General features: G+C 48.1%; 1 protein-coding gene across 4 annotated transcripts in view; it reads left to right on the forward strand.

Annotated features, from left to right (window-relative positions):
• The window catches only part of NEXMIF (neurite extension and migration factor), a 140,269-nt gene that overhangs the window by 48,834 nt on the left and 64,670 nt on the right, over positions 1 to 26,765 (forward strand). The window lies entirely within an intron of this gene.

Consider the following 26,765-nt stretch of genomic DNA (forward strand, 5'->3'; position numbering starts at 1 on the left):
CCTAAGCATGCTCTGTGCTAGGAAGAAGGGATCGGCGTGGCTTGTGCACAGAGCAGGCTTGAGGTGAAAGTCACCGAAATGCAGCAAGCGTGGAGCTCCGAGGTATCGTTTCAGAAGTACCTTTCAGAGTACCACAGCTCTTTAAACTGATTTCAGTAATGAATAATTCAAGTCTAAAATATGAGAACAGTAAATATTTCATTAAAATACTAAACAGAAACCAGAAAAGCTGTTGAAGACAAAGAAAGCTTTCTTTTTTTTATTCTTCCCTACCTTTTTTTCTTCTCCCTCCCCTTCTCTTTATCCTCCGAAGTTGGAGAGTCCTGGTCTGGGCAGAAGGGAGCAGGGATGCGCGGCCATCACAGCGCTGTCAGGGATTAGAAATTCCTCCTTACTTATTAACTGCTGGCTTCTGAATCTTCCTTCACAGATTACCTTGTGAGTGTAATGATTCAGATAATATCACATGTATTCCTTCCCCGGAAACATTTGTAGACCTTGTAAACTCCAGGGGCAGGGAAGTTTCATAGCTGGTCTGCTGAGGAAAAATGTGTTGGAGCTCGAGTCAGAAGTTATGAGTTCAATAGAAGTTAATTAGTGGCTAACATTGATATATGAAGTCACATCGTGTATTTGCTATTAAAATGAACACAGCATTCGCAGGAAATGTCTGATTAAGGATTTGAATAATACCAGGTAGTAAATAAAATAAATAAATAAAGCAGGTCCTTAGAGCAATCTTTCCTGATTTTTTTTCCCCGTGTTCTGGACTTTAGCAAAATGCAAGATTATTTAGGGGCTCCACAGTTAGAAGTCAAATTAGATGTTAGTTGAAGCTGTGTTTATTAATCAAGACTAGCAATTACAAAAATGCTGTTCATTTCCAAGAGGTATTCAAGCAGTCCTCGCTACAGCCTACTGAGAGCGAATAGATAACTGCCTATAACTGGCAGACAGAGAACGAGCATTAAAGGCTGATGAAGATCTAATTTCGATTGAAAAATGAAACCAAATCTAATCTGAGGAATTAGAAGCAATAAGTGCAACGTGTTAAAGGGTGTTTGTAGGCAGTGTTGGTCTGTCTTCTGCTCTGAAGTCTCCCAGGCCTCCGGGTCAGGGGGGCCTGTCTCATTCTTGTCAAATGATGGCAGGAGCAGATCTGTATTTCACTGCTGCCGATTCTGCCTCCTTGTCTGCAGCTACCTTACCTTTAAGACATTCTCTCTGGGCACTGATTTCCTTGTATTCAAAGGAGAGGCACTAACTGGTTACGTAGCCATCGTTATGGCATCTGTCCCAAGGATCACAGTGGGTAACTTACACCAGGCTGAGATCCTCAGACTGTTCCCGACCTATTTTCCCAGGACTGTACTGAGTGGTGCCCGAAGATGTTGGCTGGTAATTGCTTGATTAGCCGTTGTGCCTCTGGTGTCAGAGGTCACTTGGGATTAAATTTAATAAAAGACTTGGCTGCTGCAACATCATATTTTTAAGTGCCTGTGTTCCTGAGTGGAGCCCCAAAATCTGAGTTAAGTGGCTGCCATACAGAGTACGTAGAGGAGTTTAACACTGAATAAAGTGACTATAAAAAAAAAAAAGAAAAAGGAGGGGAGGGGATGGTGGGGACAATTCTCTTTCCCAGTGTGGGGAGTGGCACAGAGCTAGAGGGAGGCAGAAGGAAGCTTCAGACTGAACAGGGTAGGGAACGTGACTGTGGGCAGAGGTACCAGCAGATTTAGGGGGCTATCAGACCCATGGGCTTTTTGGGTTTTGGCTCGTGTGCCTGAAGTCTGCCAAAGCCCGTTTGAGGCACAGAAGTCCCGTTCTGTGAATGGCATTTTAACCCGAGCGCTTAAGTTGCTCCTTCAGAGATGTCACGAGGGAGTTCTTGAATATTGGCTGATGCTTGTCAAGCATTTGAAGATTAAATATGCTGTGTGTGAACAAATTTTTGCTTTTCTTGTATTGAATTTGGATACCAAGGTGATGAGCATGGTATAAATATCTTGAGAGAGAAATGCTGAGCATAATAATTTTATTGATCTCAAAAGCTAGAAGACCTTTCTGCAACTTTCTGCTTTTTTTTTGGTATCTGATTAGTCATTTATGTCCAAATAATGGTGCAGTTATGTTTTCAGCAGAAGAATCGGAAGGAGGAGATTATCATTTTAGTAAAACAGTGCAATTCCAGAAATAATAGTTCATTTCTTCTAGTTGCTTGGTTTAAGGTGAAAACAAATGGTGGAGATAGCTCTGGGTGGGATTAACACGCTGCATATGTTTTGAGCACTTGTTGGCTCTGCAGAACAGTGGTTTCTGGGCTAATGCGTTGTTTTATTTACAGTAAACCACTGCTTAGAAGACCTTTTAGAGGGTTGTTGTTTTTTTAAAGCTGACATTATTAAAGAAAAAGAAAGTCTAAAAACAATGGACCCTTATCCTTTAGATAAGCTTTCTATGAATATGCTTTTTTTTCCCCTAAGCAAACAAAAACCCCTAATTACAAAGGATTGCGGCTTTCAAATAGCGCTGGTATGATTTCATTTGCAACTCGCTATCATTTTCTGAGTCACAGCTAGGGAAGAAAATACAGGGAGTATTTCTGCTAGACGTGCTGCAGGAGGGCTGATGCTTCTCTGTTGTGTTCTGGTAGCGACACCACGAAGGGCTTGTTCCTGATACATTAGGAACACCTAAAGCCTTTCAGTTTAAGGTGTATGAGCAATGCTACAGTTATTAGTCCCTTTGCTGATTTTTTTTTGTTCTTTTTTTTTTTTAATCTGTCACTATCTCTGAAGTGTGAACCAGTTTGGAAACATTTGGAACTGGCTTGATTAAATGGTCTTTCCTTTACCAAGCCTGTTGATTAGCTGATACATAATATTATAAAGTTATCCCCGCTCTTCCGTAAGAAACGGTCAGGGTTTATGATTGGGTTGCCCGTGATCAGTTTGGTGCTGCAGCCGTGTGCGGGTTGGAGATGCACACTTATTAAGGAGGTTCCCGTGAAGTCTCTTACAGATCCTGATGAATAGTTAGATGCTACTCACACGGACACTTTGTCTTGTGCCGCCGGAGTAATTGTTGAGCAGCTGTGCTTGAATCCCTTTCAACGCAGTTGTTGCTTGCTTTTGCCTGAGGCAAGCGGATGATGCTCCCCGGCTTGACAAGGCCCTGTCCCGGGGGGACAGAGCCAGGTAAGTGAACTGACAGGGGTTCTAGTTCACAAAATGGGCTGGAATTGTTAATTCTGTGGCAGCCTGAAATACAGAACTGGCTGCTTTTCCGCGGAAAAGAGGAGGCCACCATGTTGAGCAGGCACGTGTCAGTTCAGAGCTGGCTCCAGAAAAAGCTATCCATTTTCTTTTTTGCTGCTTCTTCAGAATACTTAAAGCCAATGTTGCGTGTAAGGAAAAAAATCACAATTAAAATATTAATTATTAGTGCTGAGAGTGTTTTGAGTCATTTTTGTATTCAATCGGCTGTAATTAAATACTCAGTGAACACAAAATTAGGTCATATATTATGTAAATAGGATGAGACATCCACTAGCTCTGGCAACAAATGCTTTGGAGTCCTTAAGGGTATAATTCAGGATTGGACTCTTGGAGCCTAATTGGTTCTGTCTGACCCCAATTCCCTTCTCTGTTGTGTGCCCACCTGAAAGCAAAGGGAATACCAGGGGCAGGGCTGGTGACACCCTGCAGAGGTGACTCGATGGCCTCTGGCTGTGGCCAGCAAATCCTCCTTGCTGTGGGCTAGCCACGCACCGTGCTTGCACCCTACAAACAGGAGCTGAATGAATTTAGGTGGATAAAAAAAATAAAAATCAGATACTTAGCTGTTAGGTTGAGTGAGGCTCGGAGTGTTCAGCGCTGCCCAGGATCGTGCCCTCTATTCTCTTAACGTGACATTTGATAACTTCTGTTTTAGCATACATAATTACAAATGCCAAACCTGATTTTGCTCCCTCTGGGGACAGTGGGAGCGGTAACAGGTCCATTATTATTAGGCAGAACAATTATGTGGCTCTTAAAGGAGGAAAAAATAAATAAATTTGTGCCTTCCTGCGACAGCGTCGTGCACACTCGGGGTGCGTGCTGCGTGAAGGAGCGTTTCGTCCTCGTCTGGAGTGACTTCATCCGAACGCCCTCCATTCGTTTCAGATTCATTGCTCTGTTGCCAGAAGCAGCTCTCGAGGAGCACCACTAGCCTCCCCCGTGCCTTTCTCCCCAGCTCTCAGAGTTGTTATCTTTAAATTGAACGCACAAGGCACGTGGAGGAGAAGAGCGCGTTAGGAGGTGCCGGTGGCTGCGTGGGGAAGCAAGGAGGGAAGAGTGCAGGTAGTTTTGTTGCTAACCTTGCCTGGTTCTCCATCACCCATTTGTTTCCCACCCTGCCCTGGTCTGTCTCCTGGTGCAAGAGGCTGTAATTCAGAAGCTGACTAGGGGGTGATGCATCAAATAGTCTGTTTGAATCCCTTAGGGATTAGTTTTCTGACGTGTGCGCCGTTCTCCGCTGCTGATATTTAGATGATGGAAGAAGGAGATTTTAGCCCAATTATATTTTGAGTTTTGTATCAGTATCTGCAGCCCGATATTTAGAAATGGCAAGTTTACCAATCTGGTTTGGCTACAATTAACCTATATGTGTCTTAACCTATATGTGTCTTAACCTATATGTATCTTAAGGTTCCTGCAGAGGTGGGGAACTTGTGGGAGCAGGCACTTGTGGCTGGTGTCTGCCACCCTGGGGGTGCTGCTGGTTGCTCTTTGCTTTCCGAAGGGATAAAATGCGTCAGACTGGGTATGTTGGAGACCCTGGTATTTCACTTTCAAACTTCCTTCTAGCTTTGGGAGGGTCAGGCTTGACTGCTTGCAGCTCCGTACCGTCAGGAGGCATGGATTTGGCTTATCAAGCAGCGCTGGACTTGCTAAGTGGTTGGCAGACATTATAGAAAAGCGAGATGCTATTCATGCTGCAGTGGATAAGAAGTTGGAAAGCATTGGTTTAAGATTGCAAGAGGCTGAGAGGAAAATTGAAGTCGTGGAGATAACGATCATTGGACCTAATGCTGTTCTTGCTGAGAATGCCAAAGACCAGGTTGTAAGCCGTGCAGAAGTCCAGTTGATGATCTGGAAAATAAGTGCAGATTGGGAATTATCATCTCGGTGGGAGAATCTCGTGGATATATTGATGGAGAAGGAGAGAGATTCATTTGCTTGTTGCAGAGCACAGGTCGAGCTGCATTAAATGCTAGGTGAAATTTTTTTTTCCAAGTGCTTCAGGATGGCGTAAGGGCATCACGTCCGTGAAATGTCAGGCTAAGCAGTGACTCCCCAGGACCACAAAGCAGTGCCGGCGGTGTTGTTACATGGCTCAGGAACCCGAAACTGGTCCGTATGTTGCAGCCCCAAACTTATGAAGGATGCGTGTCTGTTATTTCACTAAGCATTGGGGATCTTTCAGCCTAAAATCCCACAGGGTAGCTTTAAAGCTCTGCGATCTCTGTGTCATTCGGGTTTGGCTTTTTCTCAGATATAAAAAATAATTAAACTTGCTCTGGCTGAACTGCATCTCGGGTACTCTGCCTTCTTATTGTCAACAAGTTATCATTTCATAAACCGCTTTCTATTTATATAAAAATCGGCAGAGAGATCTGGACTACAGTCGGTGCCGTCGGCCCGCATCCCTCCTTTTTTTCAGAGAGGAAAACAAGGTTTTGGGTTAAACTGTTTGTACCGCCTGCATTGTGCACCAGCAGCACGGAGCAGACAAAGCCAGCTCAGCGGCGCACCCGGTCCCATTTTCTCCCCCAGCACCATCGGGTCCGCACACAGCTGCAGGCAGAAGGTTTGATTGCCCTGACAGAGGAGGGGCTCTCTGCAGATGATTCACCCCACCGACCAGCGTGGATCCTTCGGCACATTTTCGGGCTGCAAGCTTTGCCTTGACTCCTTCACGGAGGTCCCCTCGTGTCCTCGTTTCTCTGACGGCCTGCAGGGGCCCAGCCTGCAGGAGTTTTTTGGGTCTCCACCTCGGGCATCCTTCGTGCAGGCTCGACAGCCCTGTTGTGTTCGTCGGTCCCACCTTCTGAGACTTGCAAACTTTTTTTCTCCCTAATCCGGAGGCAGGTAGATGGCACAGCCTGGATGTTTTCCTTCGTCCTGCGGCTTTCTGGAATAAAAGAGAGCTTGGAAAGCAAGGTTATGTTCCAGCCGAAGGACAGCGTAACCTACTGCAAGGTCTGGCCCTTCACAGGCTCCTGTCTTTGCCGGTGCAAACCGCTCCTCCATTTTGCTTTCCCCTGGAACCTCCGTGGGGCGGATGGGTTTGTTGCAGGCCGGGGCATTTCATGAGCTTGGTGACAAACCCCGGTCCCCAGTGCTGCCCAGCTCCGTCCGCTCTCCTCTGTGAATACCTGTGGGGTTGCCTGGGACTCGGGGGTGCATTCACAAGCCAGCCACACGCTGGGACAAAACTAGGTCACTGGTAGGCTCTGTGCTCGGGCAGATGTTGAGTTTTCCTCGTTCGCCCCCTGTGCTCGGCACGGTAATTGTGGTGTTAGAGGTAGCCGAGTCTCCTGGCCGTGGCTAATTGGTATTGTGGGTCCATCACAAGAGTGAATTTTGGAGGCCCGAAATGGGAGTTTTCCATAGCTGGGGGAGAGCGGGGTATTTTGTCTTTGACTCTCAGTGGGAGGTCACAGCCTTTTGTGCTCGCAGCTCTGAAACCAGCACAAACTGGGGTGATTAGCTCCCTTTTCTAATGAGTACACAAAGCTGATTGTGAATGAGCCAGTGGGTTCATTGTGAAACCTTGGCCTGCATTTAATCCCTTATGTGAGACCCCCTTTTACGCAGAGATAGCAATTGGAATCCAATTTACACCGGGCTAGGCATTAAATCTCCTTACGCTGGCAATACTGCTAATCAATGAAATTGAAATTCAGTTGCCGTGAGGAGCCTCTTCCCTCCAGTTATGCCACTCGCTTTTTAAGAGAGACGCAGCCCTTAAGTGGGAAACACTTTGTCTTCCTAACACAGGAGCGAATAAACAACGGCTCGCTTCCTGGCAAAACACATCCCCGGCGCTGCGTAACAAACGGGAGGTATCTGAAAAGTCCATCAAGAGACGCTATAGTAATTCTGCAGGAACGACCACCTTGCTTTTAGTGGGAATTATCTAAATACGAAGATAAAAGGAAGAAGAAAGGGAGCTTGACATGTAGAGAGACACATGAAAGGTTTCAGGAGAGGCTTTCCACGCTGCGCAGATATTTGAGCAGAGGAGTTGTCTGGCAAGCACCTTGATAGCAAGGAGAGGTTCTTCCTGCCTGGTTTTAAAGAGCAGGACTTCTGAAAATCAGGGCTTCTTAAAACCAGGAACAGGCTTTATGTGCCTCGCTTGCTTTCTTTTCAGGGGATGTGGTGAGTGCTGACTAATGCAGCCCTCCCTGCAGCCTTAGGAACGACAAAATCATAGCTGGAGAAATGCTCCCAGATTGTAGGTGAGCATAGGAAGGATCAAACCAGACTTTTAGGAGCATCATCGCAGTTTGGGCACCCAAGTGTGATGGGAAAGGAAGATTTGAGAAGTCCTAAGTGCTCGTGCCTTGGGATCCACTCAGCTGAAACCTCTCATGTGGGGAGCCCTCGGGAATTTGGGCTGCTCGTGGCTTTTGGAAGTCAGCGTGCTTTGTGCCTTGATGGCTCAGGTCAGGAACTGCTGAATTTTAATCCCCACCTATTGCTCTTGCTGCCTACAAGCCCTTAAAATATTCATTCTGCCTTTTGTTCATCGGTGCCGTTTAATACCTGAGGCATAATGATGATCTGGGACGTTTGTATTCTGTTACACTCATTGTTTTGGGATTATCTGGAAAGCTGACACTGGGCTGGAAATGAGTCAGTATATACTCCTGCTGTAACCAGCCTGCCAGGTGGATGCGTTTAAAAAATCATGAAGTAGCCTCCCCAAAATCAGGTGTTCGCTTTTTTTTAAAAAACACAAGAAATTGCGCTCACTTTTTATTTCTCACCTAGTTTCTGAGCCGTTGGGGTGCATGTTGGTCGTGTTTCCAATCTTATTTGCAGCTACGAGAGTCAGAAATGTAGCTTAGGAAAAAAAAAAAAGCTATTTTTTAATACATCCTAAGGAATTTGCGAACAGAAGTGTTAAGACAAATACTACAGAACTCGCTGTGAAATCACAGGAGCTGCCGTGGCTGCTGAGCTGAGCAGAGTTGAGCCGCTGCCTCTTCTTGCAGAGCAATCTGCCTCGCTCTTGTTAGGAAAATGCAGCGCTCCCGAGCCCGCGGATGGGCTGAGCTAATGATGGGCTGAGCTAATGCAGCTTTCTCTGTCCTGCAGAATCTGAAACGGAAGCTGAGATGACTCCAGGGCCTCCCTGGGCAACCCTTGTAGCCCAGAGCCTGAGAGCTAGTGGGTCGGCCGCTGTGCCGGGACCGGGGGACCTGGGAAGCAGAACAGTGATGAATTTCAGGTTTTTTCTTAAGCTGGTGATTTCAAAAGAGGAGTACATCCAGGAATGCAGCAGCTCTTCCTAGCTAGCAACCCAACAGGCTGTGGAATTGTAAAAATGCGCTTTTGGAGGATTTGGTGCTTTGGGGTTCCCAGGCTGATGGGTCGTGTCGGTATGTCCAAGGCCGGCTTTAATTTGGTTGTGTATCGGTGACCTTTCCTCTCCAGTCTGAGCCTCAGGTTGTCTCGATCAAGTTCCTGCAAAGTTTCTCAACAAGGCTAAGCTGAAAGGCCAGGGAGAAGTTACAGCTGGTGCAAAACGGAGCTGCCTGCGTGTTGGATGGCAGTAGCTGCAGGGAACGTATTTGACTCGATCTTCAGCGGTTTACACTTATTTCCACATACAAATTAAGAAAAAAAAAAAAAAAAGCAACCCCATGCTCTAAGCTGCTGCTCCCATTTTAGAGATGCCAGTTCTCCGCTAAGGAAGTCGGGGCTGAGCTGTAGCGACTACAAGGTAACAGGCACATAGGTAAGAGCCGTGAGCTGGAAACTGCCGTGCTTTTTCGGTGGGTGAAGCCTTGACCTCGTAATGGATTCCGTCAGGAAAAGTCCGGTTGGCCTTTCAGGCAAAGCTGATCTACTAGGCTCTAAGACTGAGGGTGTATTTCATTGATTGTTTGTATTTTGCACGAACGCAGCAGCCTGAATTAAGGACAAATGCCCCGAAGTGTGTAACGGAGCCTGTTTAATAAGCGAAACATTTTGGGGCATTTGATTTTTGACCTCGTTTCTGTGAGCAAGTTGAACCTGAGCACTTTGCAGGGAGCATTATTTCGTGGAGAGAGGACATTGATCTTATTTGGCAGAAAATAAATGGATGTTTGTGTTATGACGCCTATTCAAGTACTTTCTTTTATGTATCTGCAGGATGCTCTGCCCTGAAATCAGATCTCGTCTAGCTGATACATTTTAAACAGGATGATTCTGACTCTTTCACAACTTCCAAGTGTAAATGTGTTAATGTTTTGCCCAGCACATTATTTCTAACAGGCTGAACTTTCATTGTGTTTTCGCAGTTTGGGTTTATGTTTAACTCGAGGCTTTCATAGTTATTTAATTCCTTACAATTTCTGCTGCCTGGTAGCCTTACGACTGCCCCACGATTGCAAAGAAAAAGACAAACATCCAGCCTCGCTGGTTGTGTTTTGTAAAGATCTTTTCCTTCTCTCCCCAATCTCCAAGCCCCCAAATCTGAGCCCCGGGGGAAAACAGGAAGTTGCTTCCTCAGACCTGTCAACTCTTGTGCTTTCAGGATGAGCCTAATGATGTTGAGCCCTATATGATTCTTTCACACTTGTCTACTTCAATCTCGCACCACGAGACAAGTAGGTGCTGTGCTGAGGGAGGGATGAAAGTCTTGCCACGGTAGAAATCTGTAAAACGTACACTGGGTATAAAGGAAATTTGGGATGAGATGCAAATCCTGCGTGTAGCATGGCTGCTTGTTTTTTTTTTTTTTTTTCCTGCAGTTTAATATGATTTTTGTCTTGATGCATGGGAAACCAAAGCAGGTTTTGGAGTAACACAGGGAGGATAAGAGTGAGGAATTATGCCGAGTGCTTCCCATCTGCCTGATGTTACGTAGGTGGGAGCAAACAGCAGGATTTGGCCACCAAGGGAAGAGAATTAGTGCTGAAATAAACAGTGCATAGGTGGCTGCAGGCCTAATGTCTCAGAGCTTGACCCTCTCTGCCTTTTTTAACCATTTATGTGCCCTAAAGACATTTTGTCTGCAGGCTCCATATAAAGATACTGAGGCTGTGTTGGACAGAGAGCTATGTTAGTCTGCTGACTGTTAGATGCAGCCCACTCCTGCACCCTCTTGCACTGAGGATGGACAAGAAATGTTGCCAGGGTAGATTTTGGGAGCAACCCGTGCTCAACTGCCCGAGCTCCACAGCATGAAGTCTACTCTTGCTTCTCAGCGTTTGCTTTGCAGCTCATCTGTGAGCAGTTTCCTCCTCTTCTGCTTCCCGGCGAGTCAGAGAGGGGCAGAGCAGGAGCCGAAGGCAGGCAGGAGGGCAGTAGCTGGGTGGCTGCAGCGCCCCAGTCCCTTGGGAAGGAGCAGCATCGCGGAGCCGGGGGCTGCTGGTTCTCTCCAGAGCGATGAGATCTTTGCAGACAGCTTTCGGCAAGTCACACGCAGGTGCTACATACAGAGTCAGGTGAAGATGGGGCTTGCTTGTCCCTTTGCTGTTGGGTTTGTTTTACAGACAAATGAACAGATCGGGTTTTTGCTGCGTGTGTGAACAGTGTGGTTGTTCCTTTTCTAACTATTCTCCATCTCCTACCTGCTCCATGTACCTATTCATAAGCAAATCTTGTACCAGGCTCTGGTTTTGGTGTATCAGGATGGTATCTGAGGTCACACAGATGAGTGCTCCTGTACAGAGGTGGCTGGAAGTGTGGCAGATGTGGTGGCGGAGCTGCCCTCAGAGCATGGGATGCCACTGGCTGGTGCACACGCGCTGTACGATGGTCCCTGGTGAGTGAAAGGGGTGAACACAAACAGGGTAGGAGGACAGAAAGCAGAGTGGGATGTTACAAGCCTTATTAAAGGCTTTTCTGCTTTATCTTTACTCTCTTCTTTCAAAATAGCTCTAGGTCTTTTAGGTTTGCGACTAATTTGTAGCAGGGTCCCTAATCAAAAATCTGGATCTTGGAGGCTCCGCTAAGTTTGAGCCTTTCTGCGTCCTTATGCAGCTGCAGCACACCAGGTACTCAGACATTTTTTTCTGAGACTATTTTGCCAGCAAAGGCTGATGTCAGTCCTCTGGGTAGTTAAAAACCAAATTCAAGCAGCCCATTGTGAGGAATCTGAGAAAGTGCTGTCGCCAGCCAGGTTCTCAGTGAATGCTGGCCCTTGCCCAATGGTCAAATGGGTGATTTACTATGTGCTTTTCCCCATTGCTATGCAGCAGGCCAGAACTGTTGTGTGGATTTTTTTTAAACCTCTTTTATTGGATTTGTGAGCTCTCTTTGTGGTTTGCCAAATGACCAGCATTAAAAATGACATTCTTTGGCTGTAGGTCTAAAGGTTGTGATAGCAAATCAGAATTTCAGTGTCGGAAATTGGGCCTCATAAGAAGCAGACGTATAAATCAAGGCTGAGCTGATTAAATGTGCTCTTTTGCGAAGCGTTGTCGTGGGGCTAAATGCGTCCGCTTCTCCACCGAAGTTCCTGAGGGGTCAGAAAGCGTCGACGTGAAGGAGGAAAGCGTGTTCCCAGGAACAGCGACCGAGCGCTGTGCGTCATCTGCGCGGCAAAAACGCTGCCGCCAAGACCGCAGGCGATGCGCTACGGGTAACACCAGCGGTCCTGCCGAGCCCTCCGAGCTCCTCGAGGTATTTGTGCTGGGTCTGATAGATAAAACAGGGAGCTGCGGCCCCCTGGCAGGGCCTGGTGCAGAGCTCTGGGGCTGGGGACGTGGCTGTCACCTGCCGCCTGAGATGGCACCCGCTCTCCTCCAGCTCCCTGCCTCTCCGAGGCTGCCGAGCACTGGCTCAGCGGCGGCGGTGCTGACTGCAGAGCTTCTCTCCGCCGTCTTCTCTGCAGCAGACACTTCAACTGCGACTTGACTAAACAAAGGATTTACTGGCACTTCCAAGGCAGAACGCGTATCAGTCACTCTTTCCGTCTGCGTTTCCTCGTTTCTGTTAGTAATCACTCTTTTAGGCATTGAAAATCGCAAGTGTTCTCTGTTCCAGACTGCTCTTCCAGTTGGACAATGAGAATCAAATCATTTCCTTCATCCTCTCGTGGCTATGAGACCTGCCGAAGAGAAACATCAGGGATCTGTTTATGAAAACAGAGTAGAAGCAGCTAAATACGTTGCAAAACACGTGCAATAACATGCTGTCTTGAAGGCTTTCTGAAAGCTTTCCCAAGGCTGTGGTGTCACCCAGGCGGCGGTGGGGCACTGGGGAGGCAGAAGCATCGAGAGATGCACCAGTCCTGCTCTCAGTGCGTGTTAAAACAATATTGTGCTAGCACATACCTACACCGGTGACTGTGCTTTTAATGAATATGCACTGTGCTGAACATGAAATCTAGATAAATCCCCTAGGGACATTTTCTTTTTTGACTGTTCCAAAATCCCGTTCAAGCGCATTTGAGTTAGTCATCTGACATCTGCTTGCTTTTCGTTCCTATCCGTACTCATTCAGAGGTAAACTTCCAGGGGTAACCTTTGCCAGCACTTCCCTAAATACTCAGCAATATGCAGGGAGCAGAGTGCGCTGAGCCTTTCTGCCTCTCTGAAAAATTTTAATATGATCCAGCGTGAGCAGAATGCAGCTGCCACCTGCAGATTGACATGTGCGGGGGCACCCTGTCCGACGGGCTGTGCCTAAAAGGTTCTCTGTGAACCTGAAGAAATTGGTTCACTGATCTTTTTTTTCTTTTTTCTATATTTCCCCCTCCCTTAATCCATCATCTGCAATAGCTTGATTTGGAGGGGCTGGTGAAGGGGAAGGTCTGCAGGAGAAGGCGCTGCGAATAACCCGCCTGCGCGCCGGGAGAAGCGGCAGAGGATCGGGGTGTCGGGGGCAGAGGACTCGATGCCAGCTTCGCTCGGGAGCATCTTTCATTAGATTCAGTGCAGCAGGCATGAGAAAGCAGCTCGTTCTGTCATTATGATCATAGCTCAGGCTTTCTTCTACAGCTTCAGTCCTTCTGGTATCTTTTTTGAGAATTCAGCCGAAGCTGCAGGCTTCCTTGCATCATTAAAGCTCTTGTCCCTGTTTGCCCTGGTTAGTCACTATAAATGAGCTGTTGCATTTGATGCTAACCTAGTGCTAATCTACTACTACTTTTAATAATATCAGAGGCACAACAAATAAATGCTCACTTGTCTAAATCGCCCTTCCATCCCGCTGTGCTGCCTTTAAGACGGATTCACAGCCTTTCCTTCGCCGCAGTGCACCCCAGCCCACCACGGGCATTGAATGGACAGGGTTTTGTTGCCATAAATTTGGTGAGTTTTAGGGTGACGAACCAGGAGATGCAGCAGTTTATATAGGTGGAAGGGAGCACATGGTCCCTTTGCTAAGGCTGCCCATTGTTTCCAGCTAGTCTGTGCTATTTCATTGATGACAGGCATACATTTTTAAAAGGGAAAAACATCCCCAAATAGTGAGGACGTTTGGGGTCAAATCAAACCCAACTTTATTTTGCCTCATCTCTCAGCATGTTGTTGGTGGTGATTTTTTTTCTTCCCAACTAGCTGGGTTCTGTGGTGCCAAACGGGGCCCGTGGATTGCCAGAGCGGATGACTTCAATGCCGGAGCTCGCAGCCCTGCAGGTCACGGTGCTTACTTGTAAGGAAGGCAAAACGGGCCCAGAGCAGGACAAGGTTTCCCTGATACCCCCATACATCTCCACGTTTGATCTCTGCTCCCCCTTCAGTCCTGGGCTGAATGCTAAAAGAAGCCAGTTGACACCACCTCGCACAGCAGCGATGCCCGGTAGCTGTTGGTCTGACTTTTACTAGGGGTGCCGTTTGCCCTGTGGCTCAGTGGTAGTTAAATCAGAGTTAATTCTTACTACAGGTACTTTCCTTTTGGTCATCACCATGCAATATATATAGTTTTTTTCCACTGCAAATTAGACATAAGACACTGTGGTGCGTTGCAGTCTCAAGGGATTCATTCTGCAATTTCCAGCCCGATGTTCTTTTATCCTGGCATGAAAATGGTCGTCTTAGGTAATGGCTATTTTTATGCAATCGTTTGTTCACCGAGAACTGGGCTGAGACCTCCGATAGTGCGTTGCTGACTGCTAAACAGCCGTCCTGCTACTCGCATCGCCTCTGAGCTTGGCTGTGCTGGTGTGGGGGAGAGAAGCTGGCTGAGAACCTCGTGTGTGCCTGCAAACCCTGCTCAAGGCCGTTTCAGCCCCGTCTTTTTTTGTTGAGGCTCAGGAAAGCCACATTTTAGGGGGCAGCTCGAAATGCTGGCGAATCTGGGTAAGAAATTGCACTAAGGTTGGTGTTGGTGAAAAAAGAAAACCGTGGAATACCGCTGCGACGTCGTGTGGGTAGGTGAAAAGTCCAGAGCGCTTGAGCACGTGCAAAGCTCTATATTTTTGGAGCCCAGGCGAGGACAGGCTGGATGGTCTCATCCTTCTGCAGTGTGCTCTGTGTGGTGGGGCAGGGTGCAGCTCAGCCGCTGGTGCAGTTAAACGGGACGAGGTGCTCTTTTCCTACCTTGTGGGGTGGGTGGTCTAAGCTGCCATCGCCCACAAAAAGCACCCTGGAAGAATTTTGTCTTTTTTCCTCCCCGGTGTGCTTCTCCATCTTACCTTCTTCTAATCCCTGGGTGTTTCTGGGCCAGGCTGGTCTTGGGATGCTGGCGGGTAACATGGGTGATCGTGGTGCCGCAGAGATGAGCCCCAGGCTCGTTTGCAGCCCTGAGGGTTAGTTGTGGGAGCAAGCCAGCGGACCAGGCTCCTTCCAAGCAAACTTAAAAAGCTCTTTGGAGGTAGCAGTGAAAAAATAGCTAAGCAAGCCAAGATCAAAATCGAGTGAAAAGTAGAAAGCTGCAGATACTATCCTTCTGCTTTTCAGTCTGCAGTGGCGAAGCATGCAGTTATTGTCAGGAATTATTTTATTTGGTTAACACTACTAAATAAATGCTTTTGTTACTTTTTCAAGGCCTTTTTTTTTTTTTTTTTAATAAACCTGGCCAAACTGCTTGGACACTGCCTTAGCCCCGAATTGGCTCGTGGATCAGTATGCTGTGAAGTTCGTATTAATCAGCGCTCCGCAGTCAGTGTATTGTTGCTTCATTAACCTACTTGTTTTTAAGTACCTGTAAATCACAGAGAGGAGAAGTCCTGCTGGCAGCTGAGAAAGCAGCCCTGTTTGCGGCATCTCTCCTCTCTGAGTCACATTTCTGGTTAGCACTTGGTTTTTACGTTTTCCTTACCTGTGAAATCTGTGGTGTAGCCTAGAAGGGCATTTCAAACGTGTGTATCCAAAATTGCGAGTGCTGTTGCTTTTAACATGTAAGATCCCTGGGGATATTTAGTTCTGGAAGACATCTATTCTCTAACTGTGATTTCACTGCTCACCGGGTCTCATCTAAGGTCTTGTTGTTCGGTAGGTAGATTTTATTTGTCAATATGCTCTATCTTTCCAAAGAGGCAAGGACTTGCAATAAAAATGATTTACTACTTTTTTTTTTTTTTTTTTTTTTTGAGAATCATTACTGGAGTTGTTAAAGGACACTAATAAATGTTGCTAACAGAAAAATCTTTACTAGATCTATAGGAAGGGCCTGAAGTGAGCTTCAGGTTGGTTTGACTGCAGATGTGACAGCAGTTGCATGTTAATATTTCTCTGGCTAGCGACGACATCGTTCAGTGGCCGTGTCCTCTTCGGGAAGAAGAGGAGGGGATGGAAGGAGGAAGAAAGGGTTGTTCTTGCTGTTGAACATTCAGACACTCACAACTGTAAGGAGTGAGCTCCTGTAGAGTTGGGACGGACCCGATGACGCTCAGCGTTGTTGTCCTCGTTTTTGGCAGGTCCCTTTTCATGTGGTGCCCATTTGGGGTACTCCCATGGGGACTCAGCTGGGGACGGGTGCTCGGACCTGTGCCACACGTCAGCCTTGGTGTTCAGAGGAAGCAGCCCCTGAGCTTTTGCTGTTTTCCCATTATTTCTTGGAATTGCAACGTCAAGGTAATAGGGAGCGGTGGATGTTTTCCGTTTCATAGCCTTTATCCCGTATCCTGTCGGTGGCTGGATTTTTGTTGTTGTTGGAAGTGCTGTCGAACACTCATTGCAACTTGGACAACTCGGATTTAGGGCAGAAAGCACCTACGTGCAGTCAGACCCCAAACATGACTCACATTGGTAATGAATCGCAGGCACCGGGTGTGCAACATGCTTTCCATTGAAACGTGGGCTATTATGCAACATAAGCTGACAAGTGCATTTTTGAACATTTTTCTCTGACTGCACATAAGCATCAGTGCTGAAATGTGGAGAGCTTTTTAATTGAGTGATATTCTCTAGGAGAATCAAATACATATTAACAAAATTTTTTAAACATAACAAAGAATAATTGAGCCTCAATAGTATCTGTTTACGTTTGGTGTAAGCCTCACAAAAATCAATTTTCCTTACAGATTGAAACTGCAGTTGCGTTTTCATGTGTGCATTTCTGTGCCACACACGCTATTGGTACTTCAGTGCCTGACTTCTGGGTGAAAGAGTTCCCAATATACAAAATAAATATGGGTGGGTTCGCTGGGTCACCAGCCAGGTGCCATTGCCATTGCTGTTGTCGTTCACCAGCCTGTCCTACCTGTTGAGAAGGGGAACATTATCTGTAAATATAAGGTGCGGGCTTTGAAGGAATCTTCCCCAAACTCCTAAAGCACAAAAAGCTTTCTCTAGATTATTATTTAGACCAAACTTATTAAATAAGTGTGATTTTTTTTTTTTCCTAGCATGGGATTTTTAATTTATCAATCTCTTGCCTAGTGGTGCTAGAGGAGACAAAAGAGAATCTCTCCAGTATTTAATTTTATTTTAGATTTTTTTTTCTATTTTCCAAGTAAACGCTCATTTTACATCATCATCCTTCCCAGCCATTCCATGACAGATGCCACGTGGAACATTTTGTGTGATCCTCTTTAGACATAGTCCTGAAGGCAGTCTGTGCATGTAAGCATCCAAAATGTTTAACCTGCCCTGGCTGTGCACCCTTGTCCTGTGCTCAGAACGGGATCCAGGCGATACCTCACCCCTCGGGGCATCCCCGCCTGCGGCTGAGCCCCGGAGGAGGCCCGCAGGTAGTTTTTGGGGTTGATTGATTCATAGAACACCCTTTTCCCCTGCAGTTAATACCTCGGAGGGGTTTGGACGATTTATGCATTGCCTTTAGTTGTTGCTGTTTTAAAAATAAACGAGCAGTTTCCCCACGCCCCCGAAACTCCCACACTGGGGGAAAAATAGGCGTAACGCTGAGGCTCCTTGGCACGTGGAGATGCTCCCGAGTGCCCTGTTCTGCAGCAGCCCGTGCGAGGCGGATGGAAACCCTGCGCCGGGGCCGCCTGCGAGGCTGCAAGGTGCTGAGGCTTCTTTTTGATATATCTGCTTCCAGCAGGCATATGCACTGCTTCGTCAAAAAGGTGACAGCTCATCATTAGCCAGTTCGGTCACACGTGTTACGGCGGTGAGCGATGTTTGATCAAGTGAAGCCCAAGGTAAGACACGAAGAAATAGGTTGTAGAGCATGCTTTGTTAATACAAAACACAGAGGTGGCTCCCCGGAATCTAGCGCAAACATCTAATAGCTCCGATTTTATCCTCATCTCGTGAAATGTGCTGAGCTGAAGTGGAAGCAGCTGCCTCCTGCACAGAGAGAGCGAGAGCGCCGGCCCCCCCGGCCCCCAGCCCCTGCGCTCAATTAGCTGCTGTTTTGCCTCCGAGGGCTGCATTATGACCACTCCTCCCGTCAGAGACATTAGCAAATATGCAGCACGGTAATGAATTTGTAAATAGAGAGCGGGGCTAACGAGTGGCCTCCGCGCAGGAATGCAGCGGGTATATATTAAGCCAGGTGTATGGGGCGGGGGGAGGAAAAGCTTCTCCAGGCTGGATTTTATAATTAGGGCACATGGTGTAACTCTTTTGTTTTGCAGAAGCCAGCTTTATTAATTGATGTAGAAGGTTGCTGTGTGCTATTCATTGTTTGATTAAAATGCCTGTATAAATAATTAGGCCTCTTCTGTTTGTTTTATTTTTGCACCCAATTTACATTTTCAGCCAGAACGAAAACGAATTAGCGAATGCATTTATTTTCCAAAATTTTTTAACCCGTGGCGCTTCTCCCCCCGGCCAACCACCGCTGCAGTAACGAGGTGACCCTCGAGCTGTGCTACCCCTGAGCCCAGCAGCTCTGCTCCTCGGGGAAGCTGTGCTCCTCCTCCCTCCTTGGCACGCTCCCGGCGGTTTGGGGCACAGGATGGATTTCGGAGGCACCAGGAACTGCGTTAGTTGTTACATCAGGGCCTGACTTTCCTTGTTAACGCAGGGCAATTTGCCTGTCGGCAGTAAAGGTGGGGCAGCCCCGAGTCGGTACGAGATGTGGCTGCTGCAGAGGGTTGCAGGATGCATGTCTGGAGCATGCAGGGATGTGAGCGCCCGCCTCGGCTGTCGCAGCCACGCTGCAAATATGGGAATCGTGGGTGACCCACGTGGAGACCTGGTTCTTCCTTCTCGTCTGCATACAGCTGGTTTTCTGCATCGGATCAGGTGTGCGCCCTCTCGATGGAGTTGAGCCCAGCTCTGCAAGTCTGCTGTGCTTCCTGCTGTTCCACGCATCCCATATAATTTGAGTCCCTCTTGGCGGAGAGATCGACGTCGTCTTCCTATTTTTTCCCCTCCTCTCGCAGTCCGAGCACTCACCCATTTCTCCCTCTGGCCACAAGTCCTTCTGCCCGGGCAGCACCGAGGCTTGAGAAGAGCTGTGCTGGTCCCTGCTCCGGAGGACAGGCTGTGGTCATTCTGCCTCTCCTGCTGCGGGTTTGGGGAGGATGGGAATGATGATGCATGCCGGCTGATTCGCGTTGGTGCCTGCCCTGCTGAAAAGCTTAGCCAGCTGATGTCTGAAAATGGCCATCCTCGATGTTGATCTCCTCTGTTCTTCTGATCGTAAGGACAAAAATAAGAAGTGGAAAATTTCTTTCTTGGTTCATTAAGAGTGCCTAGTGTCATCGTGCGTGGCCTGGGCATCTCACCCAAAATCTCCTCTGCCTGGGGAGCAATGCACGTGGAGAACTGGGAGAAGCTGTTTTTTTACTCTTTCCCCACTGTTTCTGCCTAGCCCCAGGCTGGTCCCACGGCATCTAGGCAGGGTGTCAGAGGAGCTCTCGTCTGGCAGACTGCGGAGGATTCTCCCTTCTGGAAGGGCCTGGCCAGCAGCGCACACTCTCTGAAGTTTTTTCAGGCACGGATCGATAGGCAAGCACAGTTTAACAGCAGCTGCAACAACAACAACAGAGAAAGCTCGCTCTGTGCGGCTGATCCCCGGGGAGAAGTGGAGAATTGTCCTCGTAATAAGAGAGACTCAGTCAGGAGTAAGTAGCTCTCCCTGGGAAACTCGGGAGCGGGGGCTGCCTGGGAAGGCAGCAGGAGAAAGAAGTGCTGTTCGTCTCTCCTGGCTCTCCAGCCAAGCTTTGCTGCAGCCCTCATCGCTCCCTGCTCGCTTTGTTGCTAATGATGGTGGCATCTTTGTGCTCACGGGGCGAGTGCCCACTACGAAGGGAACACAGAGCCAGAGCCTCCTGCCTCGAGGTCTGCAGGGGCAGCAGTGCTGAGCCGACAGCGAGCCGCTGCCGCTTACACCGACACCTCGCCGATTTGTGGCCGCAGCTCAGCACAGCGCGTCCCTCACCAGTGTGTCTTGTCCTCACCATCCCTCGTCCTTTCCAGCCCCTTTCCTCATCCTCCTCGCCTCACCTGAATCACTCTGCCTGGCCATGTCCTCCGTGCGATGGGATCTGGTGAGATCTGTGCTTGGGCAGTGTGGGGCGGCACCACGATCCTGCTGTCAGCACCTCCTGCTGCGTCCCAAACATTGTTGGACCCTGTTCCGGCTTCTTCAGAAGACACCAGAAATCCCCACGGTTCCTTATGGAGGTGGAGCATCACAATTAAGCATATTTTGAAAGCACACGGCTGAAGGGCCTGATCCTGGAAAATGCTACAAACTCCCAAAAGAGCATCTTGCCTTCTGGCTGAGGTTTGCTGTCCGTCGCCAGCTTGCTTGTGAGTTGTAGGGTGTGCACAGACTGGGAGTACGAGCTCTGCACGTCTCCCCGGTGCTCTGGGGTATACCACGGTATTTCCTCCTTCCCTTGTTGCTCAGAAGACATGTTTCTTTGCTCGAATTCCCTCGTTGTGTGCTGAGAAGTTGGGCAGCAGAGCATGGCTTAGGCTGCAGTCAGTGGTGCCTGGTGAGGTGCGGGAGCAGCAGCTGGGAGCCAGGGCTGGCCAAGGTCAGTCCTCACTGCTTCATGCCTCCTGCTGGTTTTATCTGCTCTTATTTTCTAGGAAAATCATGGCTTGGATAGTTTGGATCAAACACAGCATTATTTTTTCTTTTTGCTCCACTTAAATGCTGCATCCTCTATTTATTCCTTTTGCCTTCGCTGCCAAGCACGGCGTAGTCAATGGGTGGAATTTTTTTCAAGAAACTCAGACTTTTCACTTAAAAAAAAAAGTCGAGAACGTAGCATAGCGAATATGCATGTGTCTGAGCAAGTTGTAGTGCATGCAGCCAAACCAAAATGCTCCCACCCTCGCTTCTTCCTTTCACTTTCGTGGATGTCTCTGGCCATTGCGAGTGGAAGGGCCGGGGCCGTGCGCGCAGGATCGTGCCCAGTGTGGTCATGGCAGGGCACATCTGCAGGCCGGAAGGACAGGAAGCTTGGACTTGTGTCTCCGACACCTTATTCTGCACTGTTTGATCAATCTCCTAATTTCCATCTGGGACACGAAGCGAGTCGTGCTTGTCCAATATGGGGGATGAGGGTTTGAAGCCATATGTTGTGTATTTTGACATCCTCATGCTGAAGGAATTCTGTAAGCATGTGCCAGGTGTGTGTCCATCCTTGGGAATATGTGTTCTTGGCGTAACGCTGCACATAAGGAATGAAGTGTTACCATTTTACTGCTTATCTTGCTTTTCTCGTCAGCTTCCTAGAGAAGTCACTGTGATGCCGCAGGCGTTCTTGGTTGGCTCCTCCAAGACATAGGGGTTGGCTTCTCCAAAACGTAGGCTGTCTAGAAAGCTGGAGTAAAATGCTGCCCTTGTAAGTGGAGTAAGAGGGAAACACCTATCTGTTTATGAGGAAAATTACAACGTTTTTCTGAGGCTTTCAGAGAGGCTGAAGTATAAAACTTGAAACCATTCACATTGTTATCTTCGCTGCGTGTCTTCAGGTTTACTTTGTGCTTTGATGCCGGAGTGAGATCTCGAAGAAGCCTGAGCTGGGCACAGTTAGCAATTTGCTGCAGCACAGGGCTGTGATACCAGGATTCAGCCTACTGGATTATATGGGCTGATTCCCCATTTTTTTGGACAGAACTATGCTTTTCCTGCCTTAAAATATTACGATTTGGTATTGCAGAAAAATCAAACATTGTCGACTTGCTGCGGTGGAGGGCAAATCCCAGAGGAGTTCAAGTTCAGGGCCAGGCTTTCCAGCTCGGGGCCATCTCTGATACGTGCTGGATGCATCGATGGGGTGAAAAACCTCCGGGCTGGGTGCGTGCGGTGCCGCTCAGTAGGAAATCGTGGGGGCAAAGAGTTTGAGTTGGCTGGAAAGACTCCTGTTAATTTTGTTCCTTGTCGTTTCAGACACGGTTCCGTGATGGTCGTTAGGATCTTTAGCCATGCATTAATCTCGGCTCTGCTGAGCTTCACGCCGCTGCTCGTCCACCATTATAGTGCCAGGTTTCTGTGCATTGCAATTGGAAATAAATTTATTTATTGCGCATTCTTTGACCTTGGCATGTTTGTAACCCTTGTGATTATTAGAGGGAAAAAAGGAGGACTTCTGGGAATAATTGCCTTGTTTGTTCTTTATCTCCGAAGCATTGATACCTGCAGTTCTGTGCTGAGATAATTAAATCTTAGAATCACAATCGCACCGAGAGAATCTCTCCGTTTCTGTAGGCAATGTTTTATTTTTTTCCTGAAGGTAGAAAAGTGCATTTTCCATTTGCAAACTATCTGCGGTGACTTTGGGAAAGCGGTTACGCCGAATGTCCAGCTGGAGCCACGCTGCCTTGAGATAAGGGCTCTGAAATACGTGCTCGAGTCACCTTTAAAAATAATCATGTGAAAACATGTGCACGAGAGAGTAGTCGGGAATCAGGTGGTGCCTCTTGGTATCCATAGTGAAAACAATTTTAGAAACCACTCCTCTCATAAATACTGCATTTTTGGGATATCTCTTCTTGCGTTCTCTATTGCCAAGTGCATTGGCATGAAAGCAGCTTTCCTCAAAAATTAATCCGTGCCTGCTGTCTTTTCCCGATGGGGTGACGAGAGCTGCTGTAAGTGGAGCTGGTGAAGCTCCATGGGAAATGTAGACAAAAAATTAAGAGCTCAAAAGGAAAACGTTCAGATATTTTGAAATATTTTTTTTGATCAGACAAAAACTCCTGCTCCTTCTTTCCTTTTATTTTTTATTTTTGATCCATTCTTTGATTTCTTAGGCTGTTTCTCCCTCCCTGGTACCACGCCATTTTATGTTTTCTTTTCCTGTTTAGATGAAATAATGAAAAATGAACCAATTTTACTTCTGGCTGCCTTTTGGGGTGAAGCATGGCTGGGAGCAGGGCACGGGGAAGGAAAGCTTCCCCTGGCAGCTGGTGCTAGCGTTGGGTTATTGTGCTGATGTAGCCCGCAGCAGCACTCTGCGGCCGGAGAGCATCCTCGCACTGCTTCCCATCCTCCCTGGTCTTGCTTCCTCTGCTGTGCAGGACTGGGACCTTATCCAGAGCCACCCTCCTCCTGCTTCAACTTGCACTAAGTTTTTAGAAGGAAAAAATAATCTGCCCGCAGTGCAGAGCAGGTTTATACAGGAGCCGGTACATTTTCTCGCTGTGTTTTCTCTCCTCTTTCCTTTCCCTAAGGACACGGTAAGGTATTCGTTTGGTGTCATCCGAGTCATCTCAACATCTTGTTTTCCAGAACCTGTGATTTGTACTGAGAAAGTTGGTTATGCTGCACAGGGTGTTTAAAAAATAAAACAAAAGCAGAAGGAGGCTTGTTAGCAGCTGGGAGAGCCTTGTACTTGCCGTCAGGAAGCTTGTTTGGAGGCACGGGGAGCTCGAAAGGCAGCCCCCAGGGGCGGGGGGCTGCTGGCGGCACGCTCGGGGTCGCCCCTGGTCTGGTGGCGAGGCTCAATTTTTGGCTCAGGTGAAACATTTGTCATTGGGAATCGTTTTATGGAGGTGGGGGAGTAGGCAAGGGAGGCACCAGGAAAGCTGTGGGGCCTCTTGAAGTACAGCTGGTCCTCGCTGGAGAGGTGCTCCCCGAGCGGAGCGTTGCTCAGGGGCCTGGGTGGCTCAGGGTGAAGAGCTGCACCTTGTATCTGCGTGAATAACGCTTCATCACCCCTGAACTCATTCCTGGTGCCCCCTGTGAGGGGCCTGGGTCTAAAACCCAGTCCTTTTCCCCAAGGACTTGCTTGAGTCATTCCCCCTCGGGTGAGCCCTGGGTTCCCAGCGCTGCTTTCCAGGGCAGCGCTCCAGCCCGGCGTGCTGCAGGGGAGCGAGGCAGGGTTTTCACTTCCCCGTTGTGCATCGTGCTTTCCTCCGGGAAGCTTTCACAGCTCCGCGCCGTGCTGATTGACATATCTGTGCCTGCTTCATTGCAACTTCTGGGCTGCCTTTTCCAGAGGAAAACACTGTTCCCCTTAAATTTGAAGGTGTGAAACAAACTGCCTGGCTGAGGCTCGCTGCAAATCTGGTCTTTGCAAGCAACAAACATTGATATTTTCACGTCGTAAAAGTTTACCATCCCTCTTTGTAGCGTTTTTTTTTGGGGGGGGGGGGAATTGCTGAAGAAGTCGATGTCCTTAATTGCAAGCCGCAGAGGGGCTCCTGCGTCCGAGCTGCTGGTGGTGGGCACGGGACTGCTGCAGTGGTGCGAGGCTGGGAGGGATCGCCGAGATAAAAGGTAATTCCATTGAAAAAACTGCAAAAGGCCCTAAAATCTGTTTGATCATATTTCTCTGACTGAGTAAATAGGGTATCAGGAGCTCGAGACACATATTGCCAGATTTTCAATCGGGTGCTAGAAGGGAGCCATCATGTTTGCTGAAGGATGTTCAAACCTCCCTTTGTCATGATAATGAGGCAGTGCCTGGGCAGCACACACTGCCAGCTACTGCAGTGTTTTTCTCTCCTTCTGATTCAGCCTGTTCGGGGAAAGAGAGAGAGAAAGGGCCGCTGAATGTACAGTTGACCCAATCTGAAGCACATCAATAAGCTATAAACACTGCTTTGTACGGAGAGCCGGGAGAGAGCTGCTTTTGTGTTAGGTGACCCGTCTTGCAGATTTTTCTCCTTTTACAGTGAAATCTCTTACTGAAGTTTTGGGAATACAGGAGAGGGAAATGACTTGGAGGGAAACGAGGGGCTCCCTGGCTGCGTGGGACAGGGAGCGGTCGGACGGGGCGGCTGTGCCTGCCACCCTTGGGCAGGCAGGGACGTGTCTCGCGTTGTCACCGCTCTCGACGGCAGGAGCACGTGCCCAGGACAGCCTGGCAGCACGGCTCGCTGACGGAAAGGTACTGCCTTCATGAGAGCTGCTGCTGGAGCCGAGTGGGGAGGGCTGCAGTGGGCTTACTTGGTGGTGGTCTTCCTATCGAGGTCATTTTTTTATTTATTTTTGTTTTTATTCCCCCCTCTTGCTACTCTGAAAGACTCTTCTTTTAAGAAAATTCCCCGTTTTAGCCCTTTTTCGCAGCCTGCAAGTTGTTCTGCAGCTACCAAGTGGCTCTGACTTCATTGACAGCAGTCATTAAAGGATGCTGTAGGCTTGTGTCTGGCTCAATCTAATTTTTAAATTATCTTCTTTCGATATAATGCTGTCTTAAGTCAGTTGGCGTACTGGGTAAGTAGAAGAGCAGCAATGTGTTGATATTGAACGTTTCCAGACGTGAAGGCTTGATCTGACCCGGCAGGATCTCACTGCCGAAGACTGGCTTGAAGACTCTCTCCTCGATAGGGTCTGTGGCACGGGGAGCCCTCATTACCTCGCCAGGACATGGCCAGCGTGGCTTTTTCCCTCCTGGCTGCCTCTGCGATGTGCTCTGCCAGCAGGGACGAGCCGGGAGCGCCACCAGGGCAGGGCTGGGTCCTTTCGCTTCCATCATTTTCGGGAGCTTTTTCCCTTTCTTTTTCAGCCCGCAGGTCCTGATCCGTCGCGGTAGGGTGCTTACGTGAAAGTCCACAAATGGATTTTTTTTTAATCAGTATTTAAAACAAGAGGAGCTGGTGTCAGAAGCCAGGAAGAGCAGTTCCCAACCCAGCCGTGACCGGTGCCGTTTGTTGGGATTTGTCGGGTCCACCCTGGGGCTCTTGCAGTGCCATGCTTACTGCATCCCTTAAGCACTGGCTGTGCATCCGAATAGGACAAGGAGATTTCCATCTCAAGTTTTCTTTTTTAGTAATTTCATCCTGTTTCTCCTCCTAATAGCTCCCCCATGCTGGTTTTTTTTTTCCTGCTTGATGTTTACACCTTTCAGCCACACACAGATACAGATCTTGTCCCACTCTGCTAGGCTTTTGCTCAGGGCTGGACGTGTTCAAATCTTTTGATCTTCCCTCAGAAATTTTTCCTTTCAAACCCTTAAACATTTTTGTTGTTTTCTTTGTACTCCGTTCAATTTGTCAATGTCTTTCTGGTAATGAGGTGTCCAGAAGTGAATACATTATTCCATTTATGGATTAATTACATCTGTAGAGAGGGGAGACTGCACCATCCTGCTATGTGATACATTTTTCTGTGTTCTCCGTCTCTGAAACCTGTCTTTTAGCTGCCACGTCTTCCTGCGACTCCATCTCGAGCTTCCTGCCCTCTGCCTCTGCACGTCCCTGCCTGGCTGGCTGCGTTCCCAACATCTCCTTCTCAGCATGGCTGGAGTTTGGGTGATAGCCTCTTCAATATTATGTTTCCTTTTCCAAACAGAAAAAGGCTTTCTATGCTTTTTCCCACCTCCTTTCAAATCTGACAGGTTTGGAAGCTCCTCCTGACGAGGACAGGTTCATCTCCTTCGTCTCCTCTTGGGATGATGTTGGTAAGGTGGCCCCGAGAGAAGATGGGTGCCTTTCTTAGCTGGAGGTGTCCCAGTCAATCAGAGCAATTCTTGCTCTGTGTATTTTCCTGTTAAGTCCTGTGGTGCGTTTCAGTGCACTCTAGGTGAAATTTAATAAACCATATTCCTTCCTCTTCCGGATTATTAATAAAGCTGTTCAGATAAAATCTACCACAGATCCACGCGGTACCTTGGCAGCTTCCTCCGCTTCTTTTGTTTTGTGAGGCTTCCACCAGCTTTTAGGTGTATAAACGCGCTGAGGTTCGAGTAATTTGTGTCCAAGGGACCAACATCCATGGGCAGGGGCTCGCGGCTCTCGGGAAGCTCTGGCTCTGGCCTTTGGGACAAAAAATATTGTCAGCTGGCTTCGA

This window comes from Anser cygnoides, chromosome 13 (assembly GCF_040182565.1).
Source record: "Anser cygnoides isolate HZ-2024a breed goose chromosome 13, Taihu_goose_T2T_genome, whole genome shotgun sequence".
Lineage (NCBI taxonomy): Eukaryota > Metazoa > Chordata > Aves > Anseriformes > Anatidae > Anser > Anser cygnoides.